Raw genomic sequence first — 21,663 nt, forward strand, 5'->3', positions numbered from 1 at the left:
TATTCTACGTTATTTTGAGACACGAGTCCTCCGAATGGTTAGAGTCATCTATCGAGAGTGACTTAGGTGTGCGATTTGCAATATGGAGCCTTGACGTAGCCTTTCACGATTTTGCTTTCTTCAAACACTCTTTCCGGTGTAAGAACAGATTATAGCTGGTTTTCACACGACGTCACTAAAATTCAAACGACAAAACTATTGATCGTCCTGAGATTTTACTTTAATGATGTATATGGGCTGCTGAAAACTACTATTCATACAAATTTTCGCTCCGAATGGGTTCTTGGTTTTGTGATACACTACGCTTGAATTTCTAAGCTTTTGCGTGACGCGACATAATACATGACGGCCTAGAGAGCTGTCATGATGGTTAAAAAATTGACTTATTTTGGGGAATTTGGCTATCTGAACAGTTCATGTCTTAGAAAAGGTATTATTTTAATGTTTTAGAGTCCCTCGAGGGATAAATTCACGCCTTTGAAGCAACTTGACTCAGTGGCGGATGTTTCTGTTGGTTTCCGGCCGCCATGTTGGTGCCCATACGGATGGGCACCAGCATGGCGTCTCCATACAAATCTCTATAAATTTGGGTAAAAAATTTCTCCGCATATCTTGCGTAAGAAAAATTATTGTGACCAGAATCTAGGCAAGAGTCTTTGCATATTTACCTTCTTTCATTTCCCAGATTCTGGACTTGATCTATTGAACGGTTTTGATTTTTATTTTGATCTATTTTGAATGGCGTGACACTGAAAACAAGCAATTAAAAAAAAAGTATCTTACTTGCTCATTTTCGTGATTCGGGAAAACGAAATTTTACATCCATGATCCGTGATCCTCTACATTTTCCGTTCGTGAACCGTGTCAGAGAACCCCCTCTGCGATCCTCTTTATTTGTATTGGCTGCGCAGAAAATGACTTTTATTGTGTCGTTTCGGCAGGACAAGTAAGTTTTGATTGCCGCACGTACTGCGGGCGCGGCTGCCGTATGTAAGGTTGCACCAACATGGCAGCTGGAAAATAGCGTAACCATCTGGGGCTCACTTTAGTGGACAAACGAACACAATGGACATAAACCAGGGCTCCTGACATAAACACAAAGGTACTCATATCTCTAAACAATTAGGTGGAGGGGTGGGGCGGGAGGGCGGAGCAGAGAGGGGGTGAGTCATCTATATTTGAGTCATTGATAAGGGGTGAGTTGATCAATTTCAGGTGCTCATGGGGGTAGGTCATCCTATTTTATAATAGAAATTGACACACATGTAATCAATAACTGTTTTAATAATCAAAGTCTTGTCATGATACTAGTGACAAATTTGGCCACACATTTAAATTTTGTACGCATCAAGCCGGAATTATCAGCGGAGCTCGTGCGCGTTGAAGGAAAACGAACAAGGGGAGCCCCATACCTAAGAAAATTTAATAACCCATCGATCTCAAAAATTTTGTTTGTTACGTGACGGTCCGTCGGTCTGTAGGTCCATTCGTCCGTACGCCAGGCCCAATACTTTGAAAAATAAGAGAGTAGCCCATTACAATACAGTCAAAAATGCAATAGGCGGACACCCTCGGGACCTGTGCTAGTGTGCGCTTAATACAGAGTGTCCGTTAATACCGTATTTCCATAAACAGTGGCAAGTATATGAGGTAAAGCGATTTGAGTATACAGCAACAGCATCTAAATTGATCAAATTATGTAAAGGTAAACAAAATCAAACAAGAACAAACGTTCTGTAAAAAGAAAACCGAATAATATATAAAATATCGCATTTCTGTGACAGCTCTTTGTCGGCAAGCTTAAGTGACCGATCTATTAAAACGTGGTCAAAAAAACATGAATCATTTTTGCAGTGTCCGTTTAATACAAGTTTCTAACAGCAGAAATGACCATAAAAGTCAAGTTTAAGCTGTCCCCGTTCGCTTAATAGAGGTGTCCGTTGATTACAGTTATTTTTTTACAGTGAACAGGTGGGAAAAGAAAAAAAATAGGACTTGCACCACTGTCCGCTTAAAGAGGGCGTCGGTCTAATATTGGGTCCGCGTAATACAGGTTTGACTGTAGGTACATCTTTGATATTGGACATCCATGTTATGACTAATTGACTGCTATCCAAACCAGGAATCGGCTGAACAGTATCACTTAACGATATCGCGGGCTCAGGTTTAGAGCTCATCGAGGTCAAGAGGTCGTGTGCTCGGTCGCGCGTTTTTTGAAGATGACTTGGTACTGGTTTTCGACTGGATCGCAGGCTCAAGTCAGGTTATTACTTTGGGGGAAAACGAGGGAGTACATGCAAAGGCAATATTTCTGCACAAATTCACCCCTGGCGTAGCCTGCGAACGCAGACGTATTTTCGGCTGTCGCTTGTCTCCGCCGAAAATAACGTCTCCGAACCCGAGCCAGGAAACGATTTCTGTGACGTAATGACTTTTGTTTCTCTTTGGCCAATCAGATTCTATGATAGAATGAAACTCGAGTGCTCCTCGCAGCGAATACCTCGCGCAGTAGTTCTGGGGCTACTGGAGCTAAACTGTGATTGGCTTAAAATTCCTACGTCACAGAAATCGTTTCCTGGCTCGGGCTTGCAGACGTTATTTTCGGCGGAGACAAGCGACAGCCGGAAATACGTCTGCATTCGTAGGCTACCCCTGGCGCGTTGTTGACTTTTCTTCCGACACATTCCTTGCAGAATCGTCTCTTGAAAAGTCATTGATATATTGCGTACGTAGTTTCTGTAGTCTTGGTTACGCTTATTGGGTATAGTCTGTTGAAATTTCACTGGAAAAAATAGCGAAACCACACGCTGAATAATTACATGCTTACAATTGATCATTTTTAAGTTTCTGATCCAAGAAAAGACAAATCTTCTTTTTCCTTCACGTTTAATTATTGGGATCAGTAGCTCCGCTTTTAGACTTGGCTAAATTTTCAGATCTGAACAAAGAGTTTCCAGTGGTCCCATTGGTTGAGCGATTCCTTATACATGTATGACGTTATATTAACCGCGCCAGGCAGCGAATATAATATTTCCGAGCTTGATTACTAAGCTTGCCACCTTTGCCATCTCGGCAGGTAATTAAACATGGCGGACAGTTGCTCAATGAGATTTTCATCTATTCGGAAGACATCACTCCAAGTCCAGGATATTTGAAAGGATGAAGAATTTTCAAAATGACTGCTGTCACCCTTGGACCAAACATCCTTTCAAGAACTCGTATTCAAGACATTTAAGAATCGTAAGCACAGTGGTTACGTTGAGGCCAGCAGGACAGATCGATTGACCGAAATGAATTTTTCTTCAGACTAAAACTACTCATTCTTACACGATGATGACAGCTCTTAATGAAGTCAACAACGATAAAACAAAGGTACCGGATGAATTTATTTTTCGCAGTGTTTCGCTTGTTTGTTTTACTGCCGAACACGATGAGTAAATTGATTCACAGTCGATGTAAGTTTAGATGTAAGTTTATTAAAACTACGGCTGCATACGTTTATGCAAACGAAGAATCATGATTGCGTTTCTGTTGCGTCTCTAAAACAATTATTCGCCTCAGGCTCAGCGAATAGTGTTGAATAATCCTTTCGACTTCGTCTCGCGGATTATTCGACAATATTAACTTCGCCTTCGGCGAATAATTGTTAAATATAGAAACGCAAAATCAGTCCTCTTTTGTTTCTTTATATAAAACGTAACTTCTAATTTCCAAGTTAAAATTTTTTCTTGTTTTACGTTTCATTGTTGTATTGTTCCATTCTGTATTAATATTTCGAAAACAGACGTCGTGCCATTCCCCCTGCATGACACTTGGTCAGTGTAAAACGAAGACTGCAGATCGAGTGCGGATAGCGGGTAAAGTGCATATTTGCAAATTTGCATATTTTACGCAACAATCAAGCTTAAATATCTCCGAACTAATGCAGGTATTTGCAAACGATAAATGACGTTTTCAGTCTTTCGTGGAAAGTGTATGTGATACACCTAAAACCTCAAGGGGTAAAAATTTGATCACAGTAGCATTTAATATAACACTATAACAAATGGGAATCCGCGCCTTACTTCTGTACACATCGAGTAATCTGCCAATCTTCCTGAGATATTTGGATTTCCAAGTTTGCGGCATGACCGCATACTACAGGGCGGAAATATAACTTATTAAGAGAAAACAAGGTGTTAATGAGATATAATGCCTCTCTCCGCTATATTTTTAATTCTCGTTCATGACACAACGATAGATTTTCTAAAGTTCGTTGGGAAGCGGTTCAAAAAATGTCTTCGTGGAACAATCAACCGACGTTTCTTTTATCGGGACATTGCAAGGGGCAATCATAAAACTCTAACCGGTCAATTCTGTTTCATTGTCAGAGGATGGCAAACAGGCCGCTGAAAAAATTGTTTTCGCATGGCTGGCCGCTGGTTTCTTTCGGCGGATTTGTTCACAAGAATTCTTTTAATTTACCAGTTTTGTTTGCAAATTAATTTAATGCCCGGTATATTTTTAGCATGCATTTGGGACGATGTATTTCCTTGGGTGATTTATTTCATGTATGGTGTTTTTAAAATCGATTAAAACTATTTTAAGAAATGATTTGATTTAGTGAACTAGTAATGTCCACTTCCATCCGGATGGCAGAGTAGCTGCATGAAAATAAAATATGGTTTACCTGGTTTTCCTTTCCAAACGTAGGAATTTTATTTGTTGAGATAGGTGTTGTTTTCGCCAAAGGTAGTCTGTAGAAGCGTTAAAAAATCACATTTGTTTTCCAATACCGTGTGAGATTTTATTGTTAAATGGTTTTAATTAAGCAAAATTTTTAATCATCAGAAGAAAAAGGTGACCCAGACCTTTTTTACTGTCAAGATAAATTTATTTCAATCCAAAATTATCAAAAACTACCAATCACTAGTTCTAATAACCAAAGATTAAAATTGGCATTCTTAGAGCGAAAATATTAGCGAAGAACATTCAACTTTGATGTCAGTTCCATACTGCATTTTCAAGTTGAATTTTCATAAACTGCAGTCATCTTGACAAGCTTGAAATACAACAGTCACCCCGTTTACTACTTCAAGTAGGTATCTGATGCTAGCCAGAGATACAAGAAATAAAAAAGGCCTCCAACATGTATTCGCAACATAATTTATCCTTAAGCGTTATTAGCCCATCGAACTAACCGATGAAGATCGTAATACTAGTATGAAGAAACAGATAATACCCGCAGAACGAGATGTCGGTATATACAGCTGGAACAACGTCGTTAAATATACTGTGAAGAGTATCACTCTAAAAAATAATTAACATAAATAGAACCGAAGAAAACTGAATTTCTTACTCATATAATTCAGTATGAACAGGACTCTGACGTGCTCAAGGGTAGAGGAGTAAAAAAAATCAGCATTTCTAACGTGGTTGTATGTAGATTTTGTGATAAAAAAAAACGAGTACGAACGGAATTCAATGATTACACGACATGCTTGAATGCGAAGACTTCTTAATCATCTCTACCAAACGCGTTCCTTCGTTTATATCATTATTATCGTAGATAGAGTGAAGCAAACTATTCATATTTTCAGGAATATTAAGTTTAAAACGGCGACCGTGGCGTGAAGATCACTAATGCTCACAAAGAACCCTACTTTGTTTCCGCAGTCCATATTTGCTCGTATTTGAATTTAGATTTATTATATCTATATACATTTAGCAAAACTATCGTTTGACGAACCTCACTGAAAGACTGATGTTCAAAGTAACGCAAAATTTTTAATGCAGTCCCCATGGTAAAAACTCATTGTGTTTGACCCAAAGAAACCTTGCTCGCGACTTCCTTCGTAAAAGAGTGGCATTTTCGATTATGACTGGACTTCGAATTTTTCTTGGGTTTCTTTCTTCCACTTTGTTCGTCGATTTTGAAACCAGGTTTTCACTTGCATTTCTGTTAGATTCAGGCCGGTCTGATGCAAGCTCAGCTCGTCTACCTTCCGAGACATAACGACATTGTGCAAACTCTTTCTCCATTGTTTGGATTTGATGAACTGAAAACAAGTGACGTAGTTTCTTTTTCTTCATTGGACGTCTTCGTTTCTTCTGAACAATCATGCCTAAAAGTTAGAATTTTTTTTAGCAAGATGATTAATTTACTAATTTTTAGTTCACACAAGGTTAAAAATACAATTACAAACTGAAGTGAAGGAAGATGCCTACGCAAGGCGGTACACGTTGAGTGTGTATAAACTGATGTCAGGTTCAGAGATGTGAGGATAAAAAGGTGTTAAAATATCTGGAGCGTTTTTCACTTGTAACTTGAATCAAACTAGTTAGTTTTTCCTATTAAAATAGAGAGAAGTACACATTCTAAAAAGCAGTTGTACTTTACGAGACCAAGGGTACGCTGTTATTACCCACAAGGAAGATTTCGAGGGCAAGATAACGATATTGCATCTACTAAGATTTGGACGTAAACAATTCTAAAAATCGAAGGCATCTTATAATTGTTTTTTTTTTTCTCGAGGTCCGTAATATTCATTCAAAACGATGTCAGCTGAAAGTAGTTTAAGAAGAAGGAATTTAGACCAAAAATGACTTGGAGTTTTAAGATCTATGAAATCTCCGACAAAAACAGAAGAAATGATGCTTTTGTCCAAATCCAAGACCACAAGCATTACAAGACAGCTTGCCATGGATCGAGATTCAATCAAAATAACACTTAATTATACTACAGTTTAAACAAGCAGGCTTGAAATTAGTTAAAATGAATTTTGTCAAAACAATCTTCTACTTTCAAAAATTAAGTGAACATAGAATTTTACCCATTCATGTACATGGCACTCTTCCAAATAGTGCAACGAATATATTTGTACATATATTTAAAAAAATTCAAAGCTTTCGTTCCTTATACAACTGAACTTAATATATCGTCAAGAAATTAAGAAAAAAAGGTTTCTGAGAGTTGACATGCTTTATTAACGATATCTATATATTCATTTTGAAAGTTAAAGGAAAACGAAAACAGAATCGTCGAGAGATTGATTTATTACTGGTAAAAAGTAATTAAATGGCCGTTGCCTCTCGATATCTTTCGGTAATAACATAGCCTGATCATGAAGTACTGTCCCAAACCTATTTAAATCAAATCCACCATGGAATGATTTAATTAATCTGGTTTTCTCTAAATGGTTTATACAATGCGAAACCACATTTACTACAGGAACCAAAAAAAATATGTCAATTGCTGTTAGCCTATTAGCTTCATGACCGATGCTTCATGCCTACTTACCAGGGGAATATATGTGGGTCGGAAAATTAAATGGAATTATCTGAGCAACTGGTCGAGAAGGTTCAAGTGAAAAAATCCCAACTGGCAAACAAGATGACAAAAGTGGACGGTGGTACCCTGGAGGGAACATCGCAGGATCAACGACGAGCAATGGTGGCGTTGAACACGGTGCATCGACCATGTTAATTGGTGCGCCATCTTGAGAAATCTATTTCTGCTCTTCCACTGTTCCTTCCGATAAATTTAGAATATTTTTGATCGAGAATGAATTTTCAATGGCTGAAAATGGAGAGATGCCAGGTGTGGAAGATGCAATACCTCTTGTCGCCATTATGGTTCTCGCTCATGGAATCTTGTTACTCAGTTGGGCGTGTAACATGACGCCGGCTTTAGGAAGAAAGGCTTTGGAATTTATGATTTTATGATAATTAACCTTGTCATTCATAATCAAATAGAATTCATATGTCGTCGTTAGAACGTTATCAGTAACTAACGGTATCAACTGCACCGTTTTTCAATGTGTTTCAACTAAAAGAATATAGTCAAGGGACTGGCCTGAGGGCATCAAAAACGGGGAGCTTCAAGAATCTGGGAAACTTTTCTGACCTACGGCGTTGTTTTAGCATAGTGTTTTTTATCATGATGAATGGACGATGGGATTAAATTCCGGCTTCCTGTGGCGTTGATAATCTTCTCTTGAGAAATGGAAAGAAGAAGAACGTACGAAAAACGTAGGAAAAAAGAAGAAAAAGACGAGGAAATCGATAGAGTCCACTTTCGATCAGTGTCCAAAAGACTTGGATTGTAAAATGTTTTAACTGAATCTGAAGAAAGTTTGTACCAAGCGATTATTAAAGTTTGCTATGCCTAAATTAAGTTGTGGCGTACAGTTAATTTCAAATTACTAGAACTTCCGTATGAACTAAAATCACAAAGGTCCCGGCCAACGTAATGTTGTCCTCCTTTCTCATATAACGTGTACTAGTTGCTAAAATCCACCATTCCTGCGTGTGCCGTACCTTATTTTCAAGAGAAAATTTGTTTTATTACTAGAAAATTCTTAACAGCGGTTTTTCATATTGTTTAGAGCTTCTTTGCCCCGCATGCTCAAATTACGGAAACTGTCACCATCGCTGAACATTCCTCGCTTTGATTTTGCCCCACGATTAGTAAACTAAGGGCTTAGATTGTATCATGAATGGTACTGTGTACATGATGATCTTTTGACGCAATGTGGTCACATGATTACGAGCTACCGAAAGATTATCCTGCTCTTGGTTATGGTAGAGAAAAAGGCTTCAAGAGAGACAACTTTTCTGCATTTTCAGTTGAATATCAGACTCAATTCGCCTAAAGCGCCTAGATCACGCTTGGATAGACCCATAAAAATACTATTTATTAATATCATCATTTATTATCAATTCAGAGCCGTAGCTAGTAACAGGCGAATCGAGGCCATTACTAGGGTAAATATTCTAAATGTATTTATTTATTTATTTATTTATGTCAAGTTATCGTGTTAAACAATTACAATATACATATTAAAGAAGCATTAATCAATTTTAGTCTACCTACGACCATGCATGCAATAGAGTTAAGTATTTCCCAACTTTGAGCTTAATGGGAAAAAATCGTATATTCTATGTTCAGAGTGGAAGTCTGTATTATTCAAACTTTCCTAGAAGTTTTTAAGATCAAAGGCAGTTTTGACATATTGCAAAATCATTTTATTTACAGCATAGCCAAAGTAATCTTAATTTTTTCCCTGATGTTCATGAAAGATTTAGATCGCTGCAAATTCATATGGCAACTAGCGGGTAACCATAATTGGACCAACCTAAGAGATCAGAGGCTTTCTACCAAAGCCATTATCCAGCTCAAGACCGCGTTCATGAAAATACATCAGACTCTATCATCTTAATTCATCTTTCTTGATGATACAGCTAATTCTATATATGATATAAGTCTTTCAAACCAGGCTACGTTTTTTCAGGTTTGAGTGAAACACACGGCATCCCTGAAAATCAAACACGTAGGGGCCAAACCACCCCCTAAATGTTTCTTCAGTTCTTGGGTATTTCACATTATTTCGCACTACTTAAAAAGTATTGACTCTTTCTACACCAAACTTGGCAGATGAGCAGGAGACCTATTGTCAATTATATTTACGTGAAAAATTTCGGTAAATGTCAAAGTTGTGACGTCACAGAGATGACGTCATGTTTTTTTGCCACTTTTGTAGTTTTTAATATGCTTATTTTTTACAATGTGTTCGAAAGAGCACATCAAAGGGAGTTGAAACCTGAAAAAATTTTGTCCATATCACAAAAATTAAATGAAATATGGCATTTTTAAATATGAAAAATAACTCTGCAAAATATGGGGTCCCCCCCTTGAGAAAAATCCCCAAATTGGAGCTGTATTTTTGTTCCAGCAAATGCAGCTATGTTGCACGTGTGATGTGCCAGATGACTAAAGCAAAAATAAAGAAGAAAATCGGAATAAAAAATTATCCCTCTAGTGTTATTGCGTTAAATAATACGTCATAACCTGTGACGTCACCCGTTTTTTACTGTTAATACCATCGTAACAAAGCCGAAAATCAAATTTCTAAAACCATACGATTTTTGACAACATCAAGCTTTCTATTTTTCTAGATTATTAGCCTTCCTAGAATAAAACTGAAAAAAATAAACCAGAGAGATTGACTTAAGAAGGACAGTATGGTTAACCAAATTCCGGGGGGGACAACAAAAAATATTTACTTACCATATCTCAAAAAATAATCATCATAGCAAAAAACGGTTTCCGGCATTTTACTCCTCAAGTCAGGGCCTTTCCAATGCCATAATCTTTACATAAGATTTTACAAAAAATTATAGCCCGTTTTGGTGACGTCATTAATTATGACGTCATAATCTGACATTTTGTCACAACTTCTAAATTAAAATAAATTGGAGAACAAAGAAAGCTCATCTGCCAAACTTGGTTCAGAAATATATAAACCAAGCAAATATAGCCTTCATGAAACATTAGGGGGATGGTTTGGCCCCTACGTGAAAGTGTTTTGTTTGTCTTTTTCTGTTTCTATTTCAGTGAATAGGTATGTTAGTTTACATTAGTCCTTTATATTTATTAATTGCTGTTATAATTGTCTTGCTAAAAAACTCTATGTTACTAAGAGGAACTTACCCTACATAAACAAGGTCATCCATCCATTTATATGGGTCGGAGAGGAGAGTAAAACAAAAAAATGCTAACTCTTTGAATGCTTCATGATGTCACTGAATCAGTTCTTGTGCCTCAGGAATCCAGTCCAGGTTGCAATTAAATAAAGTGGTAGGGTTCTTCATAATCAGGCCAAATTTAATATTCTCATTATTTACATTTTTTTTTACTCCAATTTAATCGCTTCGTTAAAATGGATTCATGCTGGTGTATGTGCTATTCAAGCCAACGTTAGAATATGGAGGCTAGGAAAATAAACGATTCCTAAAGCAGTTAACACATGAAATCATTGCTATCTTTGAACCTAAGAAAGCTACGTACGTGAAACTTAACGAAGGTCGCTGAAGTTGACAGCAGTATCAACTTTTCTTTCTCTTTTTGACAGCAGTATTACTCTAGTGTGGTTCAAACATGATTAATTAGAGATAGACCAAGGATAACTGGAAAAAAAGTTGTGTGTTTTTTTTTTTTTTTTTTTTTTTTTGCACTCCGCTGTTACCCGAAGAAAACTGATGACCACTCGTTTGTTGTGCTTTGGTAATATTGGGAGTTCACTCACTTAGAAACACAGTGGTGATTAAGACTCTTTTCGTTTTAGCATGTAATCAGTTCACACATTCTACATGGATCAAAACGTGACTGGCAAAAGTCACAGAGAGAAACTTTCTACTTTCCTGCTGCAACGATTAAATTGAACTTGTGTTTGCATTGGATAGGAAAACGTCAGCCAACAAAGTATCTCAGTTTTTGACATATCTAGAGTTCTAGATGAATGGAGAATATGTAAGCCAGTTTGGTTACTATTAGAAGACATCAGGGTGGATTAAACCTACACTACCAAAATTGTATTTTCAATAAGCTAACGAAACTTGTAAAAATAAGCCACCATGCACAATGCCTGTTTCGTAATTTCACGTTCTGGTCTCTTCAGCCGCTCTATAATTTAAGCTCCGTCTGAAAGAGATTACAGTGTATCTAAACGAAGATACAATTATGAATTGAAGAAGCCTCGCAGATTTGCTTGGTAACCTAAAGGACAATTTAAAGTACAGTGGAACCTCAATTCAACGAACCTCTTTATAACGAAGTACTCAGTATAACGAACGACATTTTTCGCCCCAGTAATTAAATAGTGAAATATATGGAAACTGAGAACTTCAGTACGACGAAGCCTCGTTATAGCGGACATCTTTCGCCAGTCCTGTGGTCCTTCGTTAAATAGAGGTTCCACTGTAGTTAAGCAAAGTCCTCTTGGCAAGAACTTTCATGAAAGGACTGAGTGTCAGTGTGAGTATAGGGTTGTCGATTGGTACCTTACTTAGCTTATTGTCGCTGTTTTCGAATTATTTTCAGATGCATGTAGCGGCACTGAATTGTCTTATTGTGGAATTGTTTGTCCGTATCTTACAATATAATGTAAATGCTTCGCAAAATATTTGGAAAGTTATTTCTCGCATTATATCTTACAGCAATCATAAACTTTCTCGATAATACAAACCCCTTACACCCCATAAACGAGGAATTCCTGCTGCCTTAGGGCTTTTTTCTTAAGGTTTACTTGGAAGTTTTGTCTTAATTTTGTAAATAAAAGCTCAAAGCTAATTAAAAGTAATGCAGAAAAACGTAACAGAAATTCACATGTAAATATATATAGTTCTCACTACTAACCTTGAATTTTTTTCTTTCTTTGGTCTAATGCCATGCTTTAGGATCTGGCGTCAAGGTAACAGTTCAGAATGATTCAGTGGATCCAGTCTTCATTTTGCAAATTTTATCCGTGTTTACTGATGTGTCGGGAGATTAATTTTACTTTTCTTTTTTTTTTAAGAAAAAAAATATGCTTGTTCATCTGAAAGCTTTTTCTGGGGTCGTTGAATTATCAAGATACTTCAACTGTCTGACTTAAATGGCCTTTGAACCACTTTGAGCCACTGAAATTTGACTCGTCTAACGGATAGAAATGGTGTGTTGACAGTAATAAGATAAGTGTAGGCCAGACTGCACTTCATGGCATCTGTTGCCACTTGTGACCCGCTATGGTCTACAAGAGACTATTCATCGAAAAAGGAATTTGCACTTCTCTTTCCCTTTTGTTCTTTTCTGTGTGCCATATTTGTAGTTTTTACTGAAGATTTGATAAATTTTGAGGAAATATTTATTTTATACATTCGGATTGAATATTTGTTCATTTTGAATTTTGCGTTGAAAGTTATATTCCAGGACAAGTCACCTTGTAATTAATGACATGTGCCCTGATTCGAGTTAATTAGCACTGATCTAAAAAAAAATTCGAACACAGGGCATGTTGTAACCGAATTGGACAAGAACCATACAAGACTAGTTCAACTGACGGCTAGAATTCACAATCGATCTGGAAAGGTCTGCTAAATATCAAACTCGTATTAATCAGATATAACATTAACAGTAAAAAAAAAGAAAAAAAAAGAGAGATATATATTAATTTCCAGCAGTTTTGTCAGCCGGTCTGGTCGGGATAGAAGCGAAACTAACCAAACCAATAATAGTTTAAGGTACAGTCAGTTTCGTTATATAATCAATGTTTAAAAATAGAGCAACAAAACCTAAGGTAATAAGGGACACCGTTTCGTTGTCTGTTATTTTACCAAACATAAGTTCTGTTTAAGACAATAATCCACGGTTTACGTTTTAAAAATACTACTAGTGGACGGCCGAGCGGAACGCAAGTCGGTTCGGCAGCTTTTCTAGGCCTCAAAAGTGCATGGAAAACATAGAAACACCATCTTCTTTTTGGTGTGGAATATAGCATGAACAAGTGAAAACATCCGGGCGCGGTTATATTACAGATCAATCAAGCTGTGATTTAACTGCTAAGTTATCTCCTATCGTGATCAGAGACAGTGTACTGTATGTATTTTACTCTCTGCGAAACCAAAGGAAAATATCAATTTTGTCGATTACATTTGACAACACGCGTGATTGGCTCTCTTTAAGCTTAAATCAACTTGGAATTGGTCGTTTGTAATGCTGGGATATGAAAATGAGTCATCATTAATGGCTGATTTACGTTATCAAATCCTGGCCCGGCAGTGACCTTTATGTCTGATCTGGTTTGCACATCAGCTATTTAACCCCAGAACCTCTAAACTATATTTATACATATAAGCTTCTTTTGACCTAAGCCTTGAAAGGTTTCATGTTATATCCGTTATTATCTATTTAAACAATACGCATGTCATATCATCGAATAAAAAAAAAATTTGCCTGGCTTTGGTATTAATGAGAAATTCGTTTTCATTGACATTTGCAATGACTTGTAAGTTCAAATCATTTGTTCTGAAAACAAAGACAAAGGAAGGAACCAAAACGATTTGAATTCTTGATGATCAAGGAAATGCCACTCTCGTGTCGCCGACTTGTAACTTGACTATTAAAATTAATTACTTTTTCTTTCTTTCCACGAATCTGTCATGTGGCTAGGATAAAAGTGATTCGGGGCATTAAAACTTCATTTTAATAAGGGTAGACACTTTAAATGGGACTTTCCCTTTTCGTTTTTGCAAATTACGAGAATATGTTGTATATTGGCTATAGATTAATAAAAAGATTAAGAATATTAATTAAGAAACGTCTTATTTATGCGCATACTACAAAAGAATATGGGATATAATTAACGTAATTATAACCAAGAATATTTGAATTTATTATATGGCAAGGTAACCTTGATGTAAATCCGGGCGTGCTGATTGCTTCTTTCTCGCCATACGGACCGTTTCCATGGAAAAAGGTCATGAGCCGTGTATTTTTTGCTTTCGAGTGCCATATATATAACTAATAATTATTCTACGAGCGCACGTTGGATAAGAGATGGTAGATAGCCAGCGAGGCGCGCAGCCTCAAGTGGGCTATAATCATCCCATATCCAACAAGCGCGAGCTGAATAATTGTTTTATTGAACGACGACAAAGTTAGTAAGATATTTATTATATGTCAGTATACTGTGTGTCTGACGGGCTCGGGAACGATTTCTATTCACGCGGAACGGTTTCATATTTCTGACGTCGAAAGGGGAAGGAATCAATTTAAAATCAGTGGCGGATCTAGGGGAGGCGCCCGGGGGCCCCGGGCCCCCCTTATTTTGGGTGAGAAAAGAAGAAATGACCGAAAAAAGAAAAGTCGGCAGGGCAAGTAAAACTAAACCGGGCCCTCCCCTTAGCTCAAAGTCTGGATCCGCCACTGAAAATCGTCGTTTCAAAGTCATTAGCACGTTTTAATACTCAATTTAAAGTAAAAGAATTTTTTAAACTCTTACTTGTTATAAAAACTAAGAACACTTGACGATAAATCACGAAACATTCTTGCAACAAAAACGGCTTTAATATTTACCAATCACAGCGCGTGTAGTAACCAAGGTATATAATAAATAACGTTATTTCAAGTTATCTAAGCGTTTTGTTTCTCTTTTGTTATGACAAATTCCTGTTTTGAAGACAACTTTTGATGCTTTTACGATAAAACGTAAACGATACGTAACAAAATGTTTCATTTTACAGGAGAAATTGTAAGGGCATAGGAACTGTTTAAGTTGGGGCAGTAAAATAAAGAGGAACAGACAGGGGTTGAATACTTTGTTTACACTATAGATAAAAAATAAATGTGATGGCGATATAAAGAGGTAAATAAAGAATAATAAGGAAAAAATAAGGAACTAAATTTAGTTAAGGCACTTAACTTCTCATGCGATAATGTGGATTTATTTTCCTTCACCTAATACAATCATTCTAAAGCTTTATAAAAACAGTAAGTTAACTAGTTTTTGCTGTGCTTTTCAAAATGGCACAGTTGGGAAGAATACTACCTTACGCACTACTCTACATAACCGAAACGTTGAAAAAACGGTAAAAAAATTATTACACTCCGATGGTAAAAGATGAGAGTCAATTCAATAGCAGTGCCATACGTATACGGTTTGCAATAACAATTCAAACCGTTTCAAATATTCAAACAATTTTAATGATGAAATTATTTTTTTACTAGTAACTGCAATTTCCAAAAAAGGAAAATAGGAGATGACAAAATCAGTGGGCATTTACAAGCCGAGCAGCAAAGAATGGGCAATGTGTCATTGACTTGGTGACCAATCCGTAGGAGAAGGGAACACCAGAGGCCTCCATTACAATACCCACATTCCAATCTGAAAATAACATAAATCAAAGGAGACCCATGGCCAAACTCGTGGATTAAGTAATCTAGAGATGAAACATGTTGGTGAACTTGCAATTATTGGTCTATTATTAAAGGCTGTTAAAACAAGCCGGGTTCCTTCCACGCAAGGTCGCACTTATCTCAGAAACGTAGGCTTTTTTGTTGGCTTTTGTTGCACACATGTTACAAACACATACGTCCAGAATAGCTAGGGTGGCAAAATTGCAGCTGAACATGGAGTGGTAAAGGTTAAGGGTTCTTGGGTCACAGAGGGCACTCCTGCCAAAAAATTCATAGAGTACTCTTTGTCTGCCTGCTGGGAAAATTTGCATGTATTCAAGTCGTACGAGCTTACAGACCTGTTTTTGTGCATTTCACTCAAGGCTATAGGTAAGGTTTCTTATGAGACAGCACTTCTTTTCCAATGTGGGACCGCTTGTCTCTATATACATTGCATGTAAAATAAATCAAAATAAGTAGCCTCTTTTGCAAACATTTTCAGTGTTGATCCAAAAAATTTGTCGACCCATAAATATGTGTTCCAACAAGCTCAAAGGGGGTTTCTTTCCCTTTGTCATCTTTTCAATCAGGAAGCAAAAGTGTAAACAAAAGACAGGGTAAAAATCATTTAAGCTTATCAAAATCAAGTATTTAGGAATTTTTTTTCCGAGTTTATGTGCATTTCACATCCCACTCAGAGTTCAGATCAATGTACTAAAATATCTAAGACAAGTATAGAGAACACAACTTTAATGTAAACTTAAATCGATGTCGGTTGAACGTGGAGAACTCAACATGGAAAACTTAAGTGCTATAAACTGCAAAGCTGTGAACGAAGGTCCTGCTTGATTGAACGTTGGATCTCACAGGAGATCTAATGAACCAAACTTGAAAAGTAAAACGATAATAAGTCAAAGACTACTGCAAGGCTGACACAACGTCGTAAGCTTAGCTTATATTTAAAACAATACTTCGGCTGGCCTCAGGCTCAGATGTTACTAAATCATAAAAATGAAATTATAGCATTATATAATGGTGCCGATGTTTGCCCTGTTTTCAATAGCTGTTTCGTTCATTAAATATTGTTCGTTTCGCTCATATAAGTTCATTACGGTCGACGAATAAGACACATTCTCATCAAAGGTTACCACATTAGCATAAGATTTACTCACTTTCAGGTCACTTTCCAGCAAACAAATGCACATCTCCTGGTCATTTTTAACGCCTGGACGAGCCAAATGCTAATGAAATTAGGCCCTCAAGTTGGCCATAGTACTAATTCGAACATTCGAAGCCAACTCCACATCAATTTAGCGAAAGACCTAAAATTAATGGTCGTGTACAAGCCACAAAATCATCATTCGGGCGGGCTCGATGCACGCATTGAGTAGTAACCACGCAAACACGATAGCGAGGCTAGCACTGACTGCTCGGTTACTGTTCCAATATGGCGTCGGGCTCGGTTACTATTCCAACATGGCGTCGGGCTTGGGCGCTCTCCTTCGGCCCGACTAATTGCGAACAGTGTCTACACATGAGTGAGTGAGTGACACATTTGCATATCGGAGTCCCCCCCCCCCCCCCCCCCCCAAAACACGTTTCTACGCTTCGGGTATCCACGAGTTTATCCAAGAGTAAATATTTTCTACGATCACAAATACACCAAAATAATCTTTGGGCTTAGTTTTAGGAAATGTGACAAGATTGTACTAAAATTTAGCCAGTTGTTCAGAAGGAAATTTCTTGAATGAGTACATGTATATCCTGAACATCGAAAATACTATTTCGGGGATTGGAGATGGTTGTTATGGCGAGAATGTATATTTGTGGTTTCGAAATTGTTCCGGTTCATAAGTAGTTGGGAGGTATGTTATATGTGAATGGTCTGAGAATATTACGATAAAACTTGATCTTTTAAACAGATTCCAAGTAACACTGTGAGGACCTTCTGAGAACTCGCGTGGACAACTCGCGAACAGCATAAACTGTCCCAGGGTGCTTTGCAAGAACAGTTTCGTCACGTTGTGAAAACTGCCGTTGATGCGTTTCCTGGCCGCCTTCGGCGTTCCATCTTGATGGATTTGCCATTGGTGCCTCATGTGCATGATTAAGCAAGCATATAAATCTTTTTGGTTAAATTTGTGGCTTTTTGTAACGCTTTTAGAATTGAAAATCACTAAAATACTAAAATCAGGCTGGCAGGGACGGTAAAAGATTGAGTTGCTCTAGGAACATAATTTTAGATAGCCGTAAGAACTATTAGCCTACCAAGTTTCAATGGTCTCTGCTGCAAATTAAACAAGATATATTCTATTTACATTCTTCATGTTATATTGGCTTGAAGGCATGACGTCATCAGTCCTCTCGTTGGCATATTTTACACATTAATTAAACTTAAAAATTTTCGAAACTAATGCAGATATTTACAAACAATAAGTGGCATTTTTAATGCTTGGTGGAATGTCTTACACCTTAGCATTTAAAACCTTGTCAAAATACAGTTACATACCCTTTTGGCGATTTTCCACGTGTAATCAATCATAATCGAGGAGCTTTTTGACAGGTAAGTTTCTCAAATTATAAATTTTCCTGCTGATGGTTTATATCAATTGAAGAACCCTCAAATTTCATATAGTTCTCTTGTCATCCACGCCATCTGCCAACCCTGATGCCGCATTACAATTTGCAATGATCGTGATGTACTCGAGACGTCACGAGAAACATTGCTATGGGGCATATATTATAATGAATAAAGACCCAGTTCATGGCTGATTAACTCTGGTATTTTGTTATATTTTCCCCAAGTTCACCATATTCCAGGACTCATTTACACCCCTGGATGGAAAAAGAAAGACACTACGTTATACCGACCAGGTTGGGCCCAGTCTCCAGCAGAATATAACAACTGGGCAGCCGCGCCTTACACATCGAATAATCTGGCAATCTTCCCGAGATATTTACGTTTCCAAGTATTCGTCCTGACCGCATACTAAAGTACGAAAATGTAACTTATCAAGAGAAAACAAAGTGTTAATGCGATTAAATGCCTTTCTGCGTAATGTTTAATTCGATTTTCTACAGAATTTCTCGGTTCGATGTACACCGATAAATTTTCTAGTGCTTGCTGGCAAAGACTTGAAAAAATGTCTTTGTGGATCGACTGTTTGTTTTATCAGGGTATTGCAGTGGGGCAATCATCAGACTATAAAATCAATTTCTGTTACAATAAAAGGCTGGCAAACAAGATCAAAAACCTGTGGTTCTTATTGTGCCACTGGTTTCATGCTTAAGAGATTCTGTTCACAAGAATTCTTTTGATTTACTGTTTGTTTGCACATTAAATACGCGGTATATTTTTAGCATGTATTGGAGAAGATACATTTCCCAGGGTGACTTATTTATTTCATGTATGGTATTCATCAAATCGATTCAAACTATTCTCAGTAATGCTTTGGTTCAGTGAACTAGTAATGTGTTCAGTGAGTTCCCAGAAGCCGCCACAAATATATCGATAAAAACTTGGAACAACTTCCTTCTTTGTCGAGCTGACAGAAATTCCACTTCCATCTGGATGGCAGACTTGTTGCATAAACCAAAATATGTCTGAGTTGGTTTAGCTTTCCAAATGCAGTGATTTAAACCGATAATATAGGAGCTATTTTCGCCAGAGGTAGTCAATGTAAGCAATCAAAATCACTTTGTTTTTCCATGCTGCGTGAGATTCTATTCTTGAATGGTCTTAATTAAACGAAATTTTTAATGAATAGAATGAATACATGCGTAGGCTGAAGCGGGGAAGTTGCCACTGTATGGCTTAACACAATCAGTGTGTAAACTGATGTCATATTTAAAGGTGTGAAGATAACTAGGTGTTAAAATATCTCGAGCACGTCTCAGTTGTTATTTAGATCAAACTTGGTATTACTTACTTTAAAATAGAAAGAAAGGAAGCATTCTAAAAAGTAATCGCATTTTACGAGTTCAAGGGTACGCTGTTACTACTCACTAGGAGCCAGAAGCACGGTCAATTTCGAGGGCAAAATAACGATGTTGCATCTATCAAGATTTGGACGTAAACAATGTTACACATTGAAGGGATTTTCTAATGTTTTATCCCGAGGTCCGTCATATTTATTCAGAAGATATCAGCTGAGAATAGCATAAGAAGAAGGAATTTAGACCAAAAATGACTTGGAGTTTTAAGATCTTAGAAATCTGCGACAAAAACAGAAGAAATGATGCTTTTGTCCAAATCCAAGACCACAAGCATCACAAGACAGCTTGCCATGGATCGAGATTCAGTCAAAATAACACTTAGTTATACAACAGTTTAAACAAGAAGGCGTAAAATTTGTTAAAATGAAATTTTGTCAAAAAAATCTCGTACTTTCTACAATTTAGTGAACATAAAATCTTACCCATTAATGTACATGATACTCTTCCAAATAATGCCACGAATATTTTTGTACAAATCTTTAAAAAAAAAAATCCAAAGTTTTCGTTCCCTACACGTGAACTAAACATATTAGCAATAAATTAAAAAGAAAGATTTCTTAAAGGAGTTCATATACTTGATTAACGATATCTATATTCGTCTTGAAAGTTAAAGGAAAACCAAACAGACTCGTCGAGAGATTTTTTTTGCCGGTATAAAACAATGGTCGTCGCCCCTCAATATCTTTCGGTAATAACATAGCCTGATCATGAGGGACTGTCCCGAAGCTGTTTAAATCCAATCCACAATGGAATTGATTTAATTAATCTGGTTTTCACTAACTGGTTTATACGACGCAAAACCACTTTAACAACAGGAGCCAAAAATATGTCAATTGCTGTTAACCTGTGAGCAGCCATGACCGATCCTTTTGCCTACTTACCAGAGGAACATAACTGGTCCGGAAAATTAAATGGAATTATCTGAGCAACTGGTCGAGAAGGTGGAGGTGAAAAAATCCCAACTGGCAAACAAGATGACAAAAGTGGACGGTGGTATCCTAGAGGGAACATCGCACGAGGAGCGACGAGCAATGGTGGCGTTGAATATGGTGCATCGACCATGTTAATTTGTGCGCCATCTTTAGAAATCCATTTCTGCTCTTCCACTGTTTCTTCCGATAAATTCAGAATATTTTTGATGGAGAATAAATTTTCACTGGCTGAAAATGAAGAGATGCCAGGTGTAGAAGATGCGATACCTCTTGTCGCCATTATGATTCCTGTAAGGAGTCATGTTACTCAGTTGGGCGTGTAAAATGGCGCCGGCTATAGGAAGAAAGGCTCTGGAATTTATGATAATTAACCTTGTCAGTCATAATCAGATAGAATTCATATGTCGTCGTTAGAACGTTATTAATAACGGTATCAACTGCACCGTTTCAAAGGCTTTTAAATGTGTTTTCACTAAAACAATATAGTCACTGGACTGAGGGCATCAAAAAAGGGAAGCTTCAAGAATTTAGGAAACTTTTCTGACCTACGGCGATTTTTTTTTTCGCATAGTGTTTTTTATCATGATGAAAGGACGATAGGATTAAATTCCCTCTTCCTGTGGCGTTGATAAGCTTCTCCTCAGAAATGAAAAGAAAACGGAATAGTGCTACTTGCAAAGTACCACTGATCGCGGGAGCTGTAAGTTAACATGACTAGATATTTCATAGCAAACTGAAGAACCTTTATGTAACAGATAAATTAAACAAAAAGAGTAACCAAAAAGGGGTTATTATTATTATTATTATTATTATTATTATTATTATTATCATTATTTTTTTTTAAAAAAAGGTAGGGGAAAAAAGAAGAAAAAAGGAGAGGTATTCGATGAGGTTCAAAAGACTTGGATTGTAAAATGTCTTAAGAGTGCCTGCCTGTAAAAATCAGACAAATTCTTGATTTCGCGGCAAGGGTCGAAAATTCGATTTCGCTCATATTCTTATGGTAGATAGGCTAGAGCATGACAAAAACTACTGGATAGTTTT

General features: G+C 37.1%; 1 pseudogene; it reads right to left on the reverse strand.

Annotated features, from left to right (window-relative positions):
• Window positions 1–5,747: 5,747 nt before the first annotated feature.
• On the reverse strand, window positions 5,748–8,097 carry LOC149104990 (T-cell leukemia homeobox protein 3-like; annotated as a pseudogene).
• Between the last annotated feature and the right edge of the window lie 13,566 nt (window positions 8,098–21,663).

Source organism: Orbicella faveolata, unplaced genomic scaffold (genome assembly GCF_042242905.1).
Source record: "Orbicella faveolata isolate gen_17 unplaced genomic scaffold, um_ofav_v1 contig_34, whole genome shotgun sequence".
NCBI lineage: Eukaryota > Metazoa > Cnidaria > Anthozoa > Scleractinia > Merulinidae > Orbicella > Orbicella faveolata.